This window comes from Rattus norvegicus, chromosome 2 (genome assembly GCF_021556685.1).
Source record: "Rattus norvegicus strain SHRSP/BbbUtx chromosome 2, alternate assembly SHRSP_T2T, whole genome shotgun sequence".
In the NCBI taxonomy this organism is placed as follows: Eukaryota; Metazoa; Chordata; class Mammalia; order Rodentia; family Muridae; genus Rattus; species Rattus norvegicus.
This window is the reverse complement of record NC_141535.1, coordinates 91,224,100-91,245,622: the sequence shown is the minus strand read 5'-3', so window position 1 is coordinate 91,245,622 and position 21,523 is coordinate 91,224,100. Positions and strand designations below refer to the sequence as shown.

The 21,523-nt window shown below is 38.7% G+C and overlaps 1 long non-coding RNA gene across 1 annotated transcript; it reads left to right on the top strand.

Moving 5' to 3' along the window:
• The first annotated feature begins 360 nt into the window (after nt 1–360).
• Nucleotides 361–5,606, top strand: LOC148006672 (uncharacterized). Its single transcript, XR_015671261.1, has 2 exons — nt 361–3,433; nt 3,516–5,606. It is a non-coding gene; the product is annotated as an uncharacterized LOC148006672 (long non-coding RNA).
• The last annotated feature ends 15,917 nt before the right edge of the window (nt 5,607–21,523 follow it).

Sequence of the window (21,523 nt, the reverse complement as noted above, 5' to 3'; positions counted from 1 at the left end):
CCTGCTTCTGCTCCCAATACACTATAAAAACCCATCCCTGGTTCTGCTAGGCGTGCCAGTCTTCTGAATTGACTGAGATGCCCACAGATACCTGTGTATCCTGATCAATAAAAATCCTCTTACAGATTGCAGCCTGTGGACTCGGTCTGGTCATTGGGCTTGAGGATCTCCCTCCTGAGGGAAGATTCTCTCTGAGAGTCTTACATATGGGGGCTCGTCCGGGATCGGAGATCCTCTGCCCAGAGACCACCGACCACCCACCGGGAGGTAAGCTGGCCAGTGTTTGTCTTGTCCTGTCTTGTCTTGCTTTGTGACTTGTTCTGTAAATGCTTAGTTACTTGGCTTGGGTCTAGACCGTTTGTATTTGGGCGGGCCAGAGAAGGAGCTGACGAGCTCGGACTTCTCCCCCGCAGCTCTGGAAGATGTTCCAAGGGTGTTTAGAGCCCGGTTTTTCGGGGCTCAGCCTGTATCGGAAGGATACGTGGTTTTGGGTTGGAGGAGAGAGGAGAGAGCGGGATCCACTGAAGGATCCGGACCCTTGTCGCCTCTGTCTGAATTTTTGGTTTCAGTTTGACACCGAAGCCACGCAGTGCGTCTGTCTGTCTGTCTGACTGTTGGAATTGTTTGTCTTCTTTGTGTCCTAATTTTCTTTGAACATCTGTGGAAATTGGTTATAGGATTCTTTGTCTTGGTCTTATTTGTCTGGGTTGTTTTCTGTGGTATTGTCCAGTGTCTTTTTGGCTTTTGTTTCGTTTTTGGACTTTGGATAGACAACTGTGTTTAAAATCTTGGACTGACGACTGTGTTTGAAATCATGAAACCGTTTGCTTTGTTTGTCAAGGAGTTTTACTTGGTCCTCTTGGTGCTTAACTTAAAAGTTAAAAATAATCTGCTTGAGAAAAATTGTTTTCTGCCGGGGAGTTTTATCTTTCTCTCTTGGGCCTCCTCCCCAGGGAAAGATGCCCCTCCCTTTGCTCCCCTTGTCCAGTCCAGCTGCTGTTAACAGTTGTGTATGAAGAACTCCAGGTTAGTGAGTGACCCTGTCTGAAGCAGGTATTAACAAGAGCCTGAAAGCTTTACCTTGGATCCTGAAGAAAAATTCTCCCTGTTGCTTAAACATTCACAGCTTCTAAGGAAGGGACAGCACAGAGTAGGAAAATGTAGGGGTTGAGGGTGACAAGCATACAGGCCTGCTAGCAAGCTGCAGGCTGTGCGTGGGCAGTGGCGCAGCTCAGGCCAAGTCAGCGTAAGAGGAGTTTCAAGGTGATGAGGCCGGCCGGCTTTGACAACAAGAAGATAGCATAGAGTTAGTGGTTGTTTTATGAGACTTTTGGCCCTGAAAAAAAATAATTCCAGTTGCTGCCTTCAGTGACCAGACCTTCAACACTTGCTCACAGAAGGAGAGCGTTCATTAGGAGAAGTTCTTTAAGGGAGCCTGCCTTATCTGCTGGCCCTATTCCAAGAGAGGAGTTGATCTCCAACATTAAGTAACCTTCCCTGTTAGTCATCATTGACATGGAGAGTGCCTTTGATCCTATCCCCACAGCAGCCAGTTCCTGCCCCTGTGGTCAAAATGCCCCAGGTTGGGGGACAGAGAAGCCCCTGAGATAGTTTCGGAGGGAATCTACAACAAACTGTGATGAACTTTGTTTTGCCAGTCAAAATTTAGAATTCAGGCTTTGGCTGTGACCAAGGTCAGGATTAATGTTTTCTTTTCCATGGGCCTTTAGCCCACTGAGACAGTTTGGTAAAGGGCTGCTACTGGGGTCCTGAAAGTCCCAGGTGAACTGGTTACAATTCTTTTGTCAGCCACTTGGCATCTAACACCCAGGTCCTAACCATCTCTCCATCCTTTTGTTATTAGTTCTTAAGTCCAGAGAGATAGTCGGGGTAACAGATCAGCTCCCTCTCTGCTTGCCGTTCTGTTTCACAGACACAAAGCTTGTGCTTATTTTTACAACGTCCTTTTTGTCCCAAAAAGTCCTCCTGGTTTAGCTGTGTGACTAAATGCTATTTGTCCTCTTCAGTGGACCTCTATTCTCAAGATTCTCTTGTTTTCTCACCATCCCATTTGAGATACTTGTTAGTAACTGTTACAGGTCTTCTTTACCACTGAGGAAAGACGGAATCCTACTGGAGGCCAGAAAGAATGTTCCAGACATGGATAGAAGACCCTCACTCCTGACTGTTGACTTGAATGCGCCTAAAGGTAGGGAGTGCTCCAGGTCTGCCGCCAGACTCCAAGGGTGGGTCTCTGAGGGGCTAGAAAATGCCCCACCAATCTAGCTAAGATAAGGAAAAGATATAAAGAGAGAAAGTTACAGAAATTTAAAGGGTTAAGCTAAGTTGCTGAGAGTTAGTATAAGTTACAGAGAAAATAAAGTTGAAGTGTAGTTACATAAGTGGACAGCATCCAATAGCTGTAGAGGAAGATGCAGAAGATATGAGAGAGAGACTGAGGAAGAGAAAGAGAAAAGAAGGTAAAAAGAACAGGAAGCTAAGGAAGAAAAGAAGAAGCAAGAGAGCTAAAGAGGGATAAAAGACAAGAGAGGAATATATACTGGCCACAGTAGTTAGGGAACCTAGGAAGACAGTACCTGACAACAGAAGAAAATTCCTAGCTAAAGATCAGTGTGCCTATCGCAAGGAAAAAGGACACTGGGTCAGGGACTGCCCCAGAAAGAACAAGAGGGGCCTCTCCAGCAGCCCGGAAGGCAAGCCTCTTGGTCCTAGAGTGCTGGCTATGTGCTAAGATAGAAGAAAAGCCTGCCCAGTTGTTTTGTGAATACGGGGGCCCAACACTCTGTGCTCCTACGCCCAAATGGGCTAGTGTCCAGCAAAAGACCTTGAGTACAGGGGACTACCGGCAACAAATGATACTCATGGACTACCCGAAGAACGATGGAGCTTGGCGTGGGCCGGGTATCCCACTTGTTCCTTGTGATTCCAGACTGCCCCTACGAGTCTAAACCCTGCAACCCTGCTCCCGGACCCTGACCTAGACACCCCCCTTCATGACTGTCAGCAGGAGCTCACTAAAGCACAGGAGTGGCATAAAGATCTGACTGATCATCCAGCAGAGGGGGTAGATGTCATCTGGTTCATAGGAAAAAGATGGGCTGGGACAACAGTGGTAGATGGAAACAGAGTCATTTGGGCTCAGGCCCTACCAGAAGGCACGTCTACTCAGAGAACTTGCTCCCCTCACCAAAGCCCTTGAGCTGAGAAAGAGACTTAACATCTATGTGGACAGCACGTATGCCTTTGCTACAGCCCATCAGCAGAGGGGCCTGCTGACATCTGAGGGCAAGAAAAAAAAGAGATTCTGGCTCTGTTAAGGGACCTCCATGACCCAGCCAGGCCAAGGAAGAGACTCTGGTACACCTCAATGAGAAAGAAGATCCTGCTACAATTTTTACAGGCAGAGGCCATGGTAAAACAAATACATCAATGGACTCACCTAGGGGTAAGCAAACTCATCCAGACGTTTTCAAAAACTAAATATTATGTCACAGGTCTCAAGTATCTCGTGGAACAGATAGTGCACTGATGTATACCATGCCAAAAGGTAACTGTTTTCAGGAAAGTCGACTGTGGTAGGAGGCTCCGTGGGGAACGGCCTGGATACTACTGAGAAGTGGACTTCACAGAGATAAAACCAGAAAAATATGATTTCAAATGTCTCCTAGTGTTTATAGATATCTTTTCAGGAATAGACAAAAACTTTCCTCACCAAACAAGAGATGGCCTCAATAGTCATCAAGAAGATACTAGAAGAAATCTTCCCCCGATTTAGAATGCCCAAGGTAATCTGGTCAGACAACAGCCCTACTTTCGTTGCCAAGGTAAGCCAGGGTGTGGCCAAGTATTTAGAGGTTGATTGAAAATTACGTTATATTTACAGACCTCAAAGTTCAGGACAGGTAGAATAAATAAATAAAATTTTAAAAGAGACCCTGACCAAATTGACCACGGAGACTGGCACAGACTGGGTGACACTCCTTCCCTCTTGCTCTCTTCAGAGCAAGAAATACCCCTTCCAGATTCAGCTTTACCCCCTTTGAGATCTTATATGGGGCCTCAGCTCCCCTGACTGTATTAGATGATGTTACTGAACCAGCATGTCATAATAATAATGATTTGTATGCCAGGCTAAAAGACCTACAGGTGATACAGAAAGAAATCTGCTCACAGCTGACAGCAGCCTATGCCCCGGAGACCCCGGAGACATGTCATCAGTTCCAGGTCAGAGACTACAGCTACACTGAGCCCAGACACTCGAGCCTCACTGGAAAGGACTGTACCTGGTGCTGCTGACCACCCTGACAGCCATCAATTCTCAGTCCTCACCAGCAGCGTACTAGCTGTTGGGGCTGAGAGCTGGGACCTAGAGGGACACTCAGATCTTCAAAAAGCTCCCTAGACTTAAGTGACTGGGAGGTTGCTATAATGCTCACTTGAGGAGTGTGTTTTATAAACAAGAATTTCATGTTTGCCTGTTTGCCCTGGGTTCCCTCGAACTAGGTATAAGGATAGGCTTGATTTTTTTTGCAAATGATGTAACATTACATATGTTAGTACTCCTAACACTTCTTGGGACTGTGCCTCAGGGATCACAACCTATATAAGTTTAAAAGTTCTAAAAGACCTTGGTGTATAGGTTCAGATAGTGTCCAGATTAGAATCCTGATGCTAAAGACTTAATAAGACACAAAAGAGAGTTAAAAATTATTTAAGGCTATCCAGGTGCTACAAGGGCAGCACAAGGACATCTGCTGTTGCCCTACAATACAAGGCTTATAGAGAATTCAGAACTGCCATTGACTGAGATATAAAAAGTAAAAAAGACTTTTTAGCTGACCTCCAAGAATACCTAACCTCCCTCTCAGAGGTAGTCCTTCAAAATAAGAGAAGATTAGACCTGATATTCCTTAAAGAAAGAGTCTGTGTGCTACACTAAAAGAAGAATGTTGTTTCTATACAGATCAGACAAGAATAATAAGAGACATAGTCTTTCAGTCATTCAAACTTTTGTGCTGAGACAACAGTATCAGATGGTGAAACAACAAAAAACAGAGGTACCTTAACCAAGTTGAGTAGAAGATTCCACTCAAGGACAAAAAGAAAATAGGGGAATGAAAGACCCCCTCCAAAAAAGGGAATTGTACAAGCCCAAGGCCCTCAACTATAGAAATAAAAAGTAAGTTTTTAGATATGTGGAACAAGCTGACCCATCATTTAGACGAAACAGACCAGAAAAGAAAACAAAATGCAGAAACCAGACTAAATTATGGGCACTGCTCCATGGGCCACCTGACAAGAAAAAGAAAAAGTCCCTGACCCCCCGGAAGCCCTGACCACCATGTACTTTTTGCTAACTCACTGTTATGATTATAGCCAAAATAGGTAACATACACGTATGCCTCATTTACTCCACCAATCACATCCCTGTAACCATACATCTGCTTCTGTAAGCCTGCTTCTGCTCCCAATACACTATAAAAACCCGTCCCTGGTTCTGCTAGGCGCGCCAGTCTTCTGAATTGACTGAGATGCCCACAGATACCTGTGTATCCTGATCAATAAAAATCCTCTTACAGATTGCAGCCTGTGGACTCGGTCTGGTCATTGGGCTTGAAGATCTCCCTCCTGAGGGAAGATTCTCTCTGAGAGTCTTACAGGTCATAACAATTATTTTGTCTTACAACATATCAGTGTTAGCTCCTGGTTTTTGACAACATACCATTAATAAGTAAAAAAAAAATTGTGACCATCTATCAGGGATGCTTCTTGGATGATTTCTAGATATAGGGAATTGCTTTGTAGTGTTCTTAAAATAACTCTTTTTAAGTGCAATATTTAGTAACTTCTTTTCCATACAAAATACAAACAGCTGAAAGAAGAAACTTCTTCTTGGCATGAATTGAGATGATGCATTAATTCCTTTGTATCTAAACACAGAATATTTCCTCTATCATCATCATCATCATGATGATCATCATCATCACCACAACCACCACCACCACCACCACCACCACCACTACCACCACCACCACCACCACCACCATACTGAATGCTGTGGTCCAGAGGAGTATTAAAACAAATCCCCTAGTCCCTAACTTTCCAACAATCATAAAATGTAGATCATGACAAAACTATACAAGTATTATAATCCATAGCCAGAATAAAACACATACTGAATATATTGTCCAGTCTATATTAGTTTGTTAATGTGTACAGAACTACATGTATATCAGTCCATTAACCTATATTCACACAAACAAGTTTACTCCAGATAACAGTATATATTCACTCAGAGTGTTTTGATTTAAACTAGACATATTTAAGTTCACTATGGAAAATTGTATTTTTCTATTCTACTATCAAATGGTAAAAAAGAAAATCAGAGTTTGACTGTAGTTTACATATTAACAGACATGAAGAATTCAGCAAACATTTCACCATGTTTAGTTACCATGTGCAAAAACTTTTGTACAGTTTACGTAGATCTTGAATATATTTCTCTAGTTGGGAAGCAGGGTTGCTCTATGTTACTCTTACTTCATTACTCTCTCACATTTATAAACAAAAAATTGATGTGATATATTTAGTCAAGGATTGCATCTTTACGCTATTTCTCTACTTCATCGAACAGTACTTAGGGCAAAGTCAGCAGAAAGTAAATGTTCAGTGATTATGTATTTAAGAAAGCAACCAAGCATGGTCAGAAATGATTAGCAGTAAGACTGGATGCTGATGGACTATGGGCCATAAACACAGCTTACCAATACAAACATTTATGAAAGTAGACCATCCATTAGGAACTACTAATGAGGACAAAGAAAAATGTTCACAGTCTTGTAATCCATATTTCCAGTTTATCAATTGGGTTATATTCGAAGTTGAAATTGTTTGCATATGAAGCATTTTGAATGAGGTGACAGAAAGCACATTACCTGACCAGTGATCTCTTCTTGCAAAGATGACCTATCCTCTGTTGAATGTGCGAAGGGGTTTTTCTTGAAGTACTGTGTGAGATGCTTACCAATCTTCAGAGACCAGCTTTATCCCAACAGTTGTTAAGTAAAAATCTACTTCTGAGGACCTGATATATTTGGAACTATTTTTAGAGGGGAAACATGTCTCCACATCACATGCTCACCTATGAGCATGTTTGAAGCTTAGAAAATTATAAATTAAATAATTAAGTAATAATATAAAAGAAAACATTTAGAACGTCATTTATTATCACTAACTTAATTGCTTGGTAATTGTCAGCTGTTATGCTGATGATTTTTGATATGTTTATTTTTAAAGATTAAGAATTCTGTAATACATTTCAATTCATCATATAGAAGGAGTTTGAAGTGACCTTGTAGATCCAGATATGGAAGGCACTCAGATGAGTAAATGAGAATTAATGTTAGCCATTCCAAACTCTTTCATTGCCAACAGCTAAGAACGACTTGGTTACAGTGTGTCTAAAAACATAATAGCTATCATTTACTCAAGTAGGTTAGACTACACAGGTGAACTTGTACAAAATTTTATTCATCTGTTAAAGTCAGCTGCCTATTTTTCAATTTTCTATTTAAAAAAATTTAATGTACTGATTATGGTTTCTCCTCCCTCATGTTCTCTCAGGTAATCCAGAAATTACCATTCTCCCAACTTGAGGATTTCTTTTTGTCTCTCTTTAGAAAAGCAAACTTGTAAATAAACTAACAGGAATGGAACACAATGAATAAATAGAGAAAAGAAAACAAGGAAAAATGAAAATGAGGTAAGGAAGAAAGCAGGAAGACAGGTTTTCTGGTTGTTTCTTCTAAGCCCAGGAAGAACCCTATTAAGCAACCTCAATTCAGTGCACAACTGTGGTGGTTTGAATGCTTGGCTCTAGTTGCACTGTTTGTAGGTGTGGCCTGGTTGGAGTAGGCATGGATGTTTTAGAGGAAGCAGGCAGTGAGACTACCCTCCTTGTTGTCTTGAAGTCAGTCTCTTAGTTGCCTCAGATCAAGATGTTGAACCCTCAGCTCCTTCCACAACACCATGTCTGCCTAGATGTTGCCATGCTTCCTGCCATGATGATAATTTACTGAGCTTTTGAACCTGTAAGCCAGTCTCAATTAAATATTGTCCTTTAGAATCGACTAAACAAAGGATAATTTCTGAAGTCTTAAATTGTTTCTTCAGTTTTTCATTGTAGGCCTATTCTGACAATACAGAATGAAAAGAACCTAATTAGTTGGCAGATTTTAGGAGTCTGGGTTGTTTGAACTATGTTGCTATCATTTATAGAGTTATTTGTATTAATTTTGTCCCTGCAGTCTGCTCACATTATTTCAAGGTTAATCCCTGAAATCCTTAATATTTCTGTGCAGAATAATTATTCTTGATTTCCCAGTTGTGGTCACACAAGTTGTGCCATTTCTAAACGTCTACTAGTATCACATTTCTTGGAGGGTATTAGTTAAGGGAAACAGCAAAGCTCGTAGTCTTTGATAGCATCATTCTTCACTTCAGAAAATATCTTCAATAATGAAACATTCTAATCTTTGAGCTTTACTTCAAATGAATCCTCTAAATAGAACATCATACATTTACTAAATTGGATTAATGATCTCCATTTATAGTTTACTCCATGACTTGGTTGTAAAAACATTTAATGTATACCAAATTTTAGATGAATTGTTTGGTTTTGAATTAGCAACAGATGACATGATTTTGGTTTCTTTTCTTAAGGAAGAGAAATAATACAATATCCATGTTGGGGATGAAGCCAAAGTTTGAAAATATTGCATAAGTTTCATATACGATTCACATAATTGCATTGTAGAATTATTTCGCATCATTTCATAACAAGGGATAAAAGTTTTAATGATTTTCAAATTATGTATGCCATAGATATTGTGTATTATTTGTAGTTTCTACTTTATTACTTGTACCACTGAAAAGTAGAAATTTTTTTGTTTATGGAGTTTTGTTTATGATGATAAGTTCATACACACACACACACACAGACACAACTATGGATCTAAAACAAAGATAATAAGTGTAATAATATATATGCAATATATTTATATATATTTGATATATATAACATTCTTTTATAAGTGCTTCAGTATCATATTTTGAAAGACTTTTTTATTGGATTTTTTAATTTACATTTCAAATATTATTCCCTTTCCTAACCGGATCAAGCCCTGTGTCCTGCTAAGACTGAACCCCCAGTGAACTAGATTGTTGGGGGGAGGGTGGCAATTGGGGGAGGATGGGGAGGGGAACACCCATAAAGAAGGGGAGGGGGAGGGATTAGGGGGATGTTTGCCCGGAAACCGGGAAAGGGAATAACACTCGAAATGTATATAAGAAATACTCAAGTTAATAAAATAAAATAAAAGAAAAGAAAATAAAATAAAATAAAAAGGAATAGAATGACCGAGCAGAGTTGGGTTAGCAGAAGAAGTTAGCCTCAAGTTTGTGGAAGGGATGATATGATTGTCACAAACCATTTTTCTGATTGGTGATAACAAGGCACCATTGGTAGGGGAGAGAGAAGACCATTTGGCTACAGCAGAACGTCTGTCTGAGGGCAATAGAAGTGTGGTGCTCTGCATATATGAGGTTAAGGAGATGGGTACCAATTTGAGACAGACCTGCCATATTTCTTGCTTGTTTCTGATGAAATTCTAGATAAGTCACTAGCCACCCTTGCTTTTCCATCTATAAATTGGGCATGAGTTTATATGATGGCTACATAAAATTATTCAGTGTTTAGAATAGGCTATTCACTAATGACAGATTTATTGTCCAGAGAGATTCATTAAAATAAATATTTTATATCTAAAAAAACAGTATAAAAGCCCCCCTCCCATTCCCCCTGTCCCTTCATCTATGAGGGTGTTCTCCCTTCCCAACCACTCCCTCTTCCCATATCCCACAGGAGGCCAGGTAGTAGTAACATTCAGCTACACTGTGGGGATTCAGCCTTGGCAGGACAACAAGGCTATCCTCAGCTACATATGCAGCCAGAGCCATGGGTCTGTCTATGTGTACTCTGGATAGTGGTTTATTCCCTGGGAGCTCCGCTTGGTTGGTATTCATGTTTGTATGGGGTTGTAAGCTCCTTCAGCTCCTCCAATCCCTGAAAGGAGTTTAGTAACCAAAAAAGTTATTAAAAGTAAGAATAATTGTGTAGTGACAATGAGTCCTAAGATTGTTTTGCATTTTTCTGCTAACTTACTGTAAAGATATTGCAGTGAATCATTATGTCAGTATATATGCATATATGAATACACACATACACACATACACACAGACAAACACACACACACATACACACACACATACACACACACATACACACACACATTAAAATACATGAAAATACATGGACATTGGCAACATTTTTACCAGTACACTGAGAAACACTTGTGATGCTAGTTTAAACACTGCTAATGTACTGAGAGTAAGTACTCACAGTGTGATTAATTTCAATCTATCAACTTAATATTTCTTAGTTTATAAAATCTCTTAAAGTTTCATTATTTGGTCCATGTAAGTTAACTGGTTATTACCACATACGTTTTTAAATTAGGATATCCATTTATGTACTATATGAGAAGTTAACTCACAGCTGAAATATACAAATTTACCAAAAAAATGCAGTTTTGTGCCTTCTACTTTTTAATTATGATATGATCCAAGAGATTTATAACTGACTCTGATATTAATTGTTCATATAGTAACAGGATGTCATTGCATAGAACATGAAGGCCCTCAGGAAATGATTAACAATCTGACACTATATGAATATGTTATATTTTGCAAGTATACAATGCAGCAAGGTTACAGAAAAAAACCAAATTGTAGACTTATATTATTGTTACTATAATGGTATCACTTCAACAAAACAAAACAAAAACAATAACAAAGAAAACAAAACAAAACAAAAAACAAAACAAATCAAACTTTTTCAGTTTACTTGTTTTTACCCTTTTTTTTGTAAATTCTAATTTGTAAGAGTCATAAAGGTGAAAATACAGATAGGGACACACTTGTTAATAGTGTAAAAAAGACTGTTGTTTTTATTCTTATCACTAAACAAAAGTCAATATACATGTAAAACATTAAAAAAATAACAGTAATGCTTCTACTCAAGAAGCAGACCAGGCTGACACAGGGTTGGTTTAAATGGATATTTAAGAAGATGAAGCAGGAGGAAGAGGGTGAGGAGGAAGAGAAATAGAAGGTGTTAGAAGGAGTCAGACAGTTGTGCCTGACTTACTATAAAGAGACTGCTTGCCCCCTCCTCTCTTTCTCTCTTGCTCTCTTGTTCCTGCTCTGTCCCCTTGCTCCTGCCCCCTGGTTCTCCCCATTCTGCTTGCCTCTCTTTCCATGTACTCATGTCTGGACTCTACTTCCCTCTTCTCTACTCTCTCTCTCTCTCTCTCTCTCTCTCTCTCTCTCTCTCTCTCTTTATCTCTCTCCCCACAACTCCCATCTCTATACCCTGCATAAACTCTATTTTATACTATACCTTCATGTGGCTGTTCCCTCACAGGGAAGGGATGCCTCAGAATGGTTCCACAGAGGAACTTCCTTCCCACACAACTGACTACATATTGACCAAAACATATTCCTTCTTTCTTTATTTTTATATAACACAACAGAAGGGAAAAGAGAAGGAGAGAAGGACAAGATGGAGAAAAAAGGGCTATATCTCATGGGAAAAGATCATCTAACTATATTATTTATGAATTTTGTTTTCCCTAAAAACAAACTTGAAATAAAATGCAAACTGAAAGGCCCAAGCATGTTCTACAAAGAGAATTGTATCATTGTCTGTTCAGTATGTACTTATGTGTTTATAAGTGTATGAATAACAAGACCATGATGAGAGGCTTCCTCAAATGCAGAGCCATTTTGTTCAAAGTTATAGACTTTTAGGGTTAGTTTCAATAGAATCAGAGGTTACCAATTTAAAACTTTTCATTGTATGGGGGAAAAAATTAATCCCACATCCTGTACTGGGCTGGTAAGTGGATGGTTTGGACATAGGAAGCCAGCAGGGAACATCACACTTTCCTCTGGTCTTATTATAGAGTTCATCTTCACAGTAATACTCACAGATATTTCTTGTCAGCATGAGGCATGCTTCTGCAATTGTACTATACACTTCTGTGTTTATTGTCCAGGGATTTATTAAGCTTTGTTAAAATTAGCTCTGAAATAGTTTGTGTTTTCGCATTAAGCTAAATTCCTGGAGTGAGAAGGTTTTTCGGGAGAAAGGATGGAGGCTGCTTTTAGGAAGGAACTTAGGTCAATAGAAATTCTTAAAATTAAAATTCTGCTTTCCTCCCTTTTGTGTTTCCTGTAAGCAATCATTAGCCTCCTTATAACACCTATGTATAGAAAGTAAGGTTTAATTCTACAGGAAAATGTGAGAACTTTATAAATCCATGTTAGGATGAGGAAACAGTTCAATGAGTACTGATTTTGAGCTTTTCCTTCTACTCGTCATTCATAGGCCCATGTATGCCTACTCCCATAGCTGCTCCCACACATTGTAAAGGTAAACATTATTCCTTATCCTGTGCAGTATTAACATAATATTCATAGTCGTGCAATTAAGAGAGAAAAGAGTTTATTCCGTACAGTACTACAGGTTAGGAAGCTCAAAGTTTATACTGTGTTATCTGATGATAACTTCTTTCTGTTTCCAACAGGGTAGTTTGTAAATAATGTTCTTGAAAGAGGAGGCAAAACTTTGTGTAATGGAAGAAATAAAGGCAATGAGGCAAACATTAACCTCTTTAAATAGGATATTTATTCATCCAGGAAGAAGATCTTCTCTAAATTGACCCTTCAGATGCCTGGTAAATTTCTACAGTCTGGTGAAATCAACTCTAATGAATGTCCCGGTGATTGTATTACTCCTTTGTTGTCTATGACTATCTCTTGAAGTTGGAAGATGGAGAATGTTGAGAACTGTGTTGTTTCAAAGCCTTTGGACTGATTTTGAATAGAGAATGACAGTTGACAACAAGGATGGTGCATCAAATATGATCACATTTTAATGTGAATATGAATTGCCATTTTTTCAATATTTAAAAAACATGAAAGTCTGTATTTCTAAGAATTCTAAGGGGTCATCAGTGCTTCTGCCCAAACTACAAGCTGTAGAGGAAACTGTCTGAGCATTTAAAGAACATGAATGTCCAATTATAAATGCCATGTCTGATCTTCTCGGTTCCTATTTATTTAGATATATTTTGGATAAAGACCCAGGGGATAACTTTCATATTTACATTACAAATGCTTTAAAGACAATGCATTCATAACAGTGGTTTAAAGTAGTTGTCTTTCTTAGAGAGGACACAGGTTTAGTTCCTTGTATGCACATAATGGCACAAAACCATTTTATTCCAGTGCCACAGGTTGTAATATCCTCTTCTGCACTGTGCTTGTACCAGGTTCACAAACAGAGTGATGCACATACATTCATGCATGCATACACACATACATACATATATAAAATATCCATGCAGACAAATTAAAATAATTGAAATTTTAAAATTATTCATCCATGAAAGAACTTCCCTGGTAATGATCAGTCAAGGCTAGGTACACGCTTGAGTATATAGTGGTACAGGAATCTAATATAAATGAGAATATAAGCATAGAGAGTACATTTGTATATAGTCAATCATTAGAAAATGTGACCTAAGGAAATAACCATTTACTAAACAAGAACGTATGGTGCTTGGCACATTAAACATAAGACAAATAGGCAGGCTCTTTATATAAAGTTAGTTCCACCTTCCGAGAACTTCAGTATTATCCATGGCATGCGAACTATGTGATTTCATATATATATATATATATGTATATATATATGTATATATATATATATGTATATATATATGTATATATATATGTGTGTGTATGTGTGTGTGTGTGTTAGACATATTAACCTGTATGAACATCACAATCTAAAGTAGAGAAGGAAAAGCTCAGCTCTTTATTATTTATTTTTTCCATAACTCTTACCATATTTACCTTTATTATCAAAATGAAAGAATTTGGTGTGCTCAGAAATTATTTCATGTGTTAATATAAATGGTATATTAATTTTATTTTCTATTATAAGTTTGTATCTTTACTGAATCCAAAGGTGGTCATTGCTTGACACTTTTAGTTGATACAATTCCTATTGATAAAGATAAACAAAAATATTTTGCTAAGATTAAGAATTGCAGTGTTCTAGATGACCTGGTCCTGTTTTGCAAAGTACAATGCACCCATAAAATATGACATGGACATACTATATTTTGATTTTATCTATATAACTGAACATTTATGCTCCATGAATAAAGTATCATAACACTTTTTTCATCAGGGAAAGACCTCACCTATTTTAGTTGAGGAAAAAATGTTCATTAGTTTCTCTTAAGGATTAGTTCTCTTTCAAGATATCTTGTGGTTGGTGAGTGAAGAAGTAGACATTTTTAAAATTTAGATATAAATTAAATTATTATTAGATATAAATTAAATTATTATTATATGAAGTCCCTCAGACTTTGCTTTTTTCTTTGGTGGTATTTACCTATATAATATTGAATTTTGATATCAGTTTTTATAGGTTCAAATTTTGCTTCTAATTTTACTGTGAACCTTTAAATAGTTATTTAATTAAGACAGTTCTTGTGACAAACCCCTTGTGGCCCAGTTGGGGACAGAGTTACATGGTTCCTGCCCCTGGGAGAGGGTCCCTGTGCGCCTCCATGAGATGGCTCCTGTGTACATAAGGCTGTTTTTTATAATAATGTATTTATCGCACATTCTTCCAAAGAATGTCCTCTTTGTTGATGTTAATGAATCCATGATAATCTCAAGGGGCACGAGTCCAGGAATCAAAGGTGTGACAAATGTCTCAGCAAAATGGTAAAACCTGGTACCTTCAGACTGTGGGAATGAGCTCTAGACATTATGTCAAAATATCTAATTTTTCAACAAGGACAAATATAAGGATGAAATATGAATTATTAGGGCATGTTCTAATGTAAAGGAACAAATGTAACTACACTATGAGCCAGCTTGTCAGAAAGATACAAAGGCAGGAAGATTCCTGAGTTCAAGGTCAGCATAGGACAGAGCAAGTTAGGCCCAGGTGTGGCACAACTGGTAATTTCCTGGCAGGGTCCTACCTAACTAGCTTATCATTTTAGCTTAACAAAGGCAGATAGATCTCTGAATTCTTTGAAATGTTAAGAAAAAAATGTACGCTGGCAGTCTCCTAAGAATCAAAGAGCTGGGGTCACAGGATGCTGATTCATAAGGCAATCAACAGGAAGACTGGAGTAAATGAGTGGATTGATATGTAAAACAAAAACCTGAATCTTTGTTCTGCTGGACCTGAGCTAACCAGAGAATTAAAAAAACATTTTATAGGATAGTTTATGTATTTACATTTCAAATGTTATCCCCTTTCCCAGTTTCCCCCTCTCCCACTCCCCCACCCTTTGCTTCTATGAGGATGTTCCCCTTCCCACCAACCCACTCCTACCTTAACAAACTGGAATTCCCCTACACTGGGGAAAAGAGACTTCACATGACCAAGGGCTTCTCCTCTAATTGATGTCAGACAATGCCATCCTCTGCTACCTATGCACCTCGAGCCATGAGTCACCGTATGTATACTCTTTGGTTGGTGGTTTAGTCCTGGGGAGCTCTGGGGTGTCTGGTTGGTTGATATTATTGTTCTTCCTATGGGGTTGTAAACCTCTTCAGCTCCTTCAGCCTTTCTCTAAATCCTCCATTGGTGTCCCCATCCTCAGGCTGATGGTTAGCTGCAAGCATTTTAATCTGTATCAGTAAGGCCCTGGCAGATCCTCTCAGGAAACATCCACATTAAGCTGCAGTCAGTAAGTATAGTGTCTGGATTCGGTGGGTGTATATGGGATGGATCCCCAGGTGGGGCAGTCTCTGGATGACCTTTCCTTCAGTCTCTGCTCCACTCATTGTCCCTGTTGGTATTTTGTCTAAATTCTAACCCCATAGCTACCTGGCAACGGCCAACTGTACCTGACTGCAAAGGGGGCTGTTTGCCCTTTTCTCACTCTTGTTCACTCTTGCTCTCTTACTCTTCTCTTCCCTGATCCCCTTGTCCCTTCTCTCTCCATTCCCCTCCCCACTTCCCTTCACATGCTCATAGCCAGCCTTTGTTCCTCTCCTCTTCTACTCTTCTTTTCTCAATAGACCTCTCCACGTGGAACCATGTTGGCTTGCTGTGCTTTGTCTGAGCGAGGGACACGATTTAAACCCTAACAGTTTCTGTATCTCCCTGGCCCTTGAGTATTTTGTTCACCCTTCTAAGAAGGACTGATGCATCCACATTTTTGGTCTTCCATCTTCTTGAGCTTCATGTGGTCTGTGAATTGTATCTGAAAGATCCCCAAAGAGAGACCCTTTCTAAAGTCGCGGGAAATCGCGGACCCCAGACACAGAGAGACCATTTTGGATGTAATAATCAAAGGCGAGGTTTATTACTGAGATCTATTACGGGGATCTCCGGGTCGACACGTATGCTGCGCAGGACCCAGAGGTGTCGACCCCGAAGCTCAAAAGTCAGGGGTTTACATATGGAAGGCTAGGGGGTTTGGCGCGGTTGCACACAATTGGCTAATTTCTGGCGCGGCTATAAGTGATTGGCTCATTTAAACATGGCAGTGAGATTACAGCACAGCAGGAGAGTACATGTTGACTGGAGCATACAGGATTTTAGGAGCTAGGGGCATATCAGGGTTTGAAGGACATCTGGTTAAGGTGTGACTCTGAGTAAGCTGGGGGAGGTGCCTTTCTGCCAGATGGTTTGGGTCAGTCCTGATAACTCGGGCTGGTTCCTGCATTCCTTTTCTTTGTCTTTATGGTCTGTTAGTCCTAGTGGCAGGGCGGGGCTGCCTGGACTTGCTTTTCACAGTGTTTAGTCCTGAGTCTGTGAATTTTGAAACTTACTATTTTAACTTCATATTTTTAAACCTTAAATCTGTATAATTTTCCTTTCATATCTTGGGTATTCCAAGCTTTTGGGCTAATATCCACTTATCAGTGAGTGCATAATGAAAAGGAGAATTATACGAATTTTAGGGTTGGAGATACAAAATTAAAAGAATAAACCCCAAAAGGCCACAGACCCAGGGCTAAGCCCTGTAGCCAGGACTAGCAGGCCATAAAGATAAAGGAGCACAGGAAACACTGTCCAGGCAGGACTAGCAAGCCATAAAAATAAGGAAAAGGAATGCAGGAACCAGCCAGAGTTAATGAGACTGATTCATGGGACGTCTCCCCCTAGCACACTCAGGGCCATATCTCAACTAGGTGTCCTCCGGCCCCTGTTAAGCCCCTGACTTCTAGCACGTACTCTCTCTGCTTTGTTCTCACTGCTATGTTTGAATGAGCCAATTGTATGTAACCACGCCAAAACCCCCTAGTTTTCTCTATATAACCCTCTGACTTTTGAGTTTCGTGGTCAACTCCTCTGTCTCTTGCATGAGACACGTGTTGGCCTGGAGCTTCATTATTATTAAACGACCTCTTGCTTTTACATCAAGACCGGTCTCTCGTGTTACCTGGGGTGCGTCATCCTGGGACTAGAACGAGGGTCTTACACATATCATGTGTGTTCTTTTGTGACTGAGTTACCTCACACAGGATGATATTTTCTAGTTCCATCCATTTGCCTGTGAATTTCATGAAGTCATTTTTTTTTTTTAGTTCTCCATTGTGGAAATGTCCCACATTCTGTTGAAGAATGTCTGGGTTCTTTCCAGCTTCCAGATATTATAAATAAAGTTGCTATGAACATAGTGGAGCATGTGTCCTTGCTGTCCTTGCTGGAACATATTTTGGGTCTATGTCCAGGAGTAGTATAGCTGAGTCCTCAGGTAACAGTATGTCAAGTTTTCTGAGGAAACACCAGACTGATTTTCAGAGTGCTTGTACCAGCTTGCAATCCTACTAACAATGGAGGAGGGTTCTTCTTTTTCCACATCCTTGCCAGCATCTGTTGTTGCCATTCTGGTTGGTGTGAGGTGGGCCAGTAGACTGGTCTTAGGGTTGTTTAGATTTGGACTTCCCTGATGACTAAGAAAATAGACCATATCTTTAGGTACTTTGTGTCCATTCAAGATTCTTCAGTTGAAAGTTCTTTGTTTAGCTCCGTACCACAATTTATTAGGATTATTTGATTTTCTAAAATCTAACTTCTGGAGATCTTTGTATATATTGAATAGCACTCTCCCAGATTTAGAACTCATAAAGACCTTTTCCCAATCTGTTGTTTGCTGTTTTGTTCTTCTGAAAGTGTCCTTTGCCTTACAGAAGCTATGCAATTTTATGAGGTCCCATTTGTCTATTCTTGATCTTAAAGAATAAGCCATTGGTGTCCAGATCAGGAAATTTCCGCCCTGTGCCTACATGTTCAAGGCTCTTCCCCACTTTTTCTTCTATTAGTTTTAGTGTATCTGATTTTATGTGGAGTTCCTTGATCCACTTGTACTTGAGCTTTGTACAGGCAATAAGAATGGATCAACTTAAATTCTTCTAAATGTCAACCTGCACTATAATCAGCACCATTTGTTGAATATGCTGTCTGTTTTCTTCTGGATCATTTTAGCTTCTTTGTCAAACATCAAGTGACCATAAGTATGTGGGTTCATTTCTGGGTCTTTAATTCAATTCTATTGATCTAACTGCCTGTCTCTGTACCAATATGATGCAGTATTTGTCACGATTGCTCAGAGGTCAGAGATAGTTTCCCCCAGTTCTTTTACTGTTGAGAATAGTTTCTTTATCTTGGGTTTTTGTTATTCCAAATGAATTTGAGAATTGCTCTTTTTAACTCTATGAAGAACTGAGTTGGAATTTTGTTGGTGATTACATTACAGATTGCTTTTGGCAAGATGGCCATTTTTATTATATTAATCCAGCCAATCCATGAGCATGAGAGATCTTTCCATTTTCTGAGTTCTTCTATTTCTCTCTTCTGAGACTTAAAGTTCTTGTCATACAGATCTTTCACTTGCTTGGTGAGAGTCACAACAATGTTTCAGAAATCCATTTGCATTCTAAAGACAAATCCTTTCTACAGTGCTTGTAGTAGTTAGCCTATTTGTAAATGCTTACCCCAAATATCCCAAATGGGCATTTAAGAATTTATCCTTTTAGGTAAATATATGCTTAATAAGGATTTCTCAAGTTTTTCACATGTAAGAACTGAATTCATTATTCTCATTATATTTATGTTAAATAACTTTTGCTACTAAAAATGTCTGTTGACTGTAACAAATCAAACAATATTTCAAACATGAGATATTTGAAAATAAGTTAACCATTGACTTTATCAGCATGAATACTTTTTTGGTGAAGAGAGAATTTTATTTTCTTATGATATCCCGTAATAGACTTTGTCTATAAATTCATAGTCAAAAATATGCATATAAAATATTTACTAGGTTCTTTCTTTTTCACTTTGCCAAACTGAAATCGTACTATAGGTTATTTGTTCTTTAAACTTAACAGTATATCCTTATGTTTTTCCATGTAAGGCATATTTAGAATAGAAAGATATATGGTTTGAATTAACTAACTTTCCATTTAATTATTCCTGTATTATAAATCAATATTACTGAACAGCAAGTAAAAATAAAGTCTTCATAACCCCAAGTAATAATATTCAGTGATGAGAAAACATACTTGACTATAATGTTTTGTTTGAATACAATGAAACAGTTTTAAGTTCTTATAGGTTCTCAGTAACTAGGAGTCTGTGTATTCAGACTATATCTCATTCACTTCTCTTAACTCTGGAGAATGATAATTAACAACTGTATGAAAAAAGTAATTCAGTTTGCCAATTTTTCTACTGAGGATTATTAAACAGTCAGTTTTATCATCTTCAGTATTAGCAGTTTGTAGCAGAGTTCATACCTGTTCAATTATTTCTTCTGACTCACTTCATAAGAATATGGCATTAAGAAGATATTTGGCCATACCATTTTATTATCTCAATCAGTGAACCTTGATAATATTTGGTTTATAATCATAGGAATTTTTAATATGGGTGTATATACTTGCAGATGCCCTTTGCCTTCCATTACATCAACTCCTAAATTTGGAACAGAAATAAGCTCCTAAATTAGCACAGAAATAAGGTTATTAAATCAGATCCACATATTAGACAGCAAAGTAAATATTAAAATTTACTAATGATAGCAAAGATTTGAGTTAGTGTACAATAAAGCAAAATTGAGAAAGTATAGAATCTTCTTGTTACTTCTAGTAGTTTTTTTTTTATGTATTAATAAGATATGGATACATTGCAGGCCTGCCTTCCCCCTTCAATTACTTTGGACCCTCAGGCTATGTTTATCTCCGTTAGCCTGGATTCCCACAGGCACCCTCACAAAAGCCTGAAGGAAACTTCAGGACCCACAGGGGTGCTAGAGACTGAATTACTAACCAAATAGCATTCAAAGGCTGGACCTAGGCACCCCTGGCATATATGTGCAGCGTAGTCTTCATGTGGGTCCCCCAACAACTGGAGTGGTGGCTTATCCAGACTCTGGTGACTGACAGTGGATCTGATTCCCTTACTGGGCTACATTGTCTGGCCTCAGCAGATGACAATATATCTAGTCCTGCAGTGACTAGAGAAGCCAGCATGGCTTGATTTTCTGTAGGGACCTCCCACTTCTCAGAGGTGAAGGTTAGGGAGAAATGGAGAAATAAGCTCTGTAAGGGAGGGGTGTCAGAGGAGAAGAAAGACTGCGAATGCGATGCAAAGTGAATGAATAAATGAATTAATGGAATATATTCTTAATAATGTTTTACATTTTATTATTTTTATTTATTGCTTATATGTATGTGTGTTTTAATGTGAGCAAGTATATTACAAGGTATCTGTAGAGGTTGGAGGAGAAATCATGGTATCTCCTTCTACTCATGTAGGTCCTGAATTTTGCTTTTCATGTTTAGCAGTAAGGGCCTTTATCTGCTGGGGTATCTTTCTAGTTTGCTCATTCATTTTTAGGTACCATGCAACATAGTGAACCTTATTACAAAAATTTTATTTCCATATGTTCTTTTCAGTTGTTGATATTCTTCCCCATCTCCCTACAATTGTTTTCTTCATTTTACTTCTTCCTAACACATGATCTTTTCTGTTGCCCCATTGTATGAATTCAATTAAAAATGAGGTCATTACCTTGCCAGCATATTACTATAAACAAAAGATACTATTTCTTCCTTGAGACATCTAAATTTCATTAGAGAATTATTACATAGCTTTTATAGGTTATATTAATTTTGAGAATTCTAAACTCATACATATTGAGTCCATATGGGGGCATAATATAGACAAGGAATATATTTGTTTAGGTAGCTCCAAAGTGAAGAAGTTCTTAATGTAGAATATTCATTCCGTTTCTAAGTTTTTGGTCACAGGCATGTTTACAACAAGGTC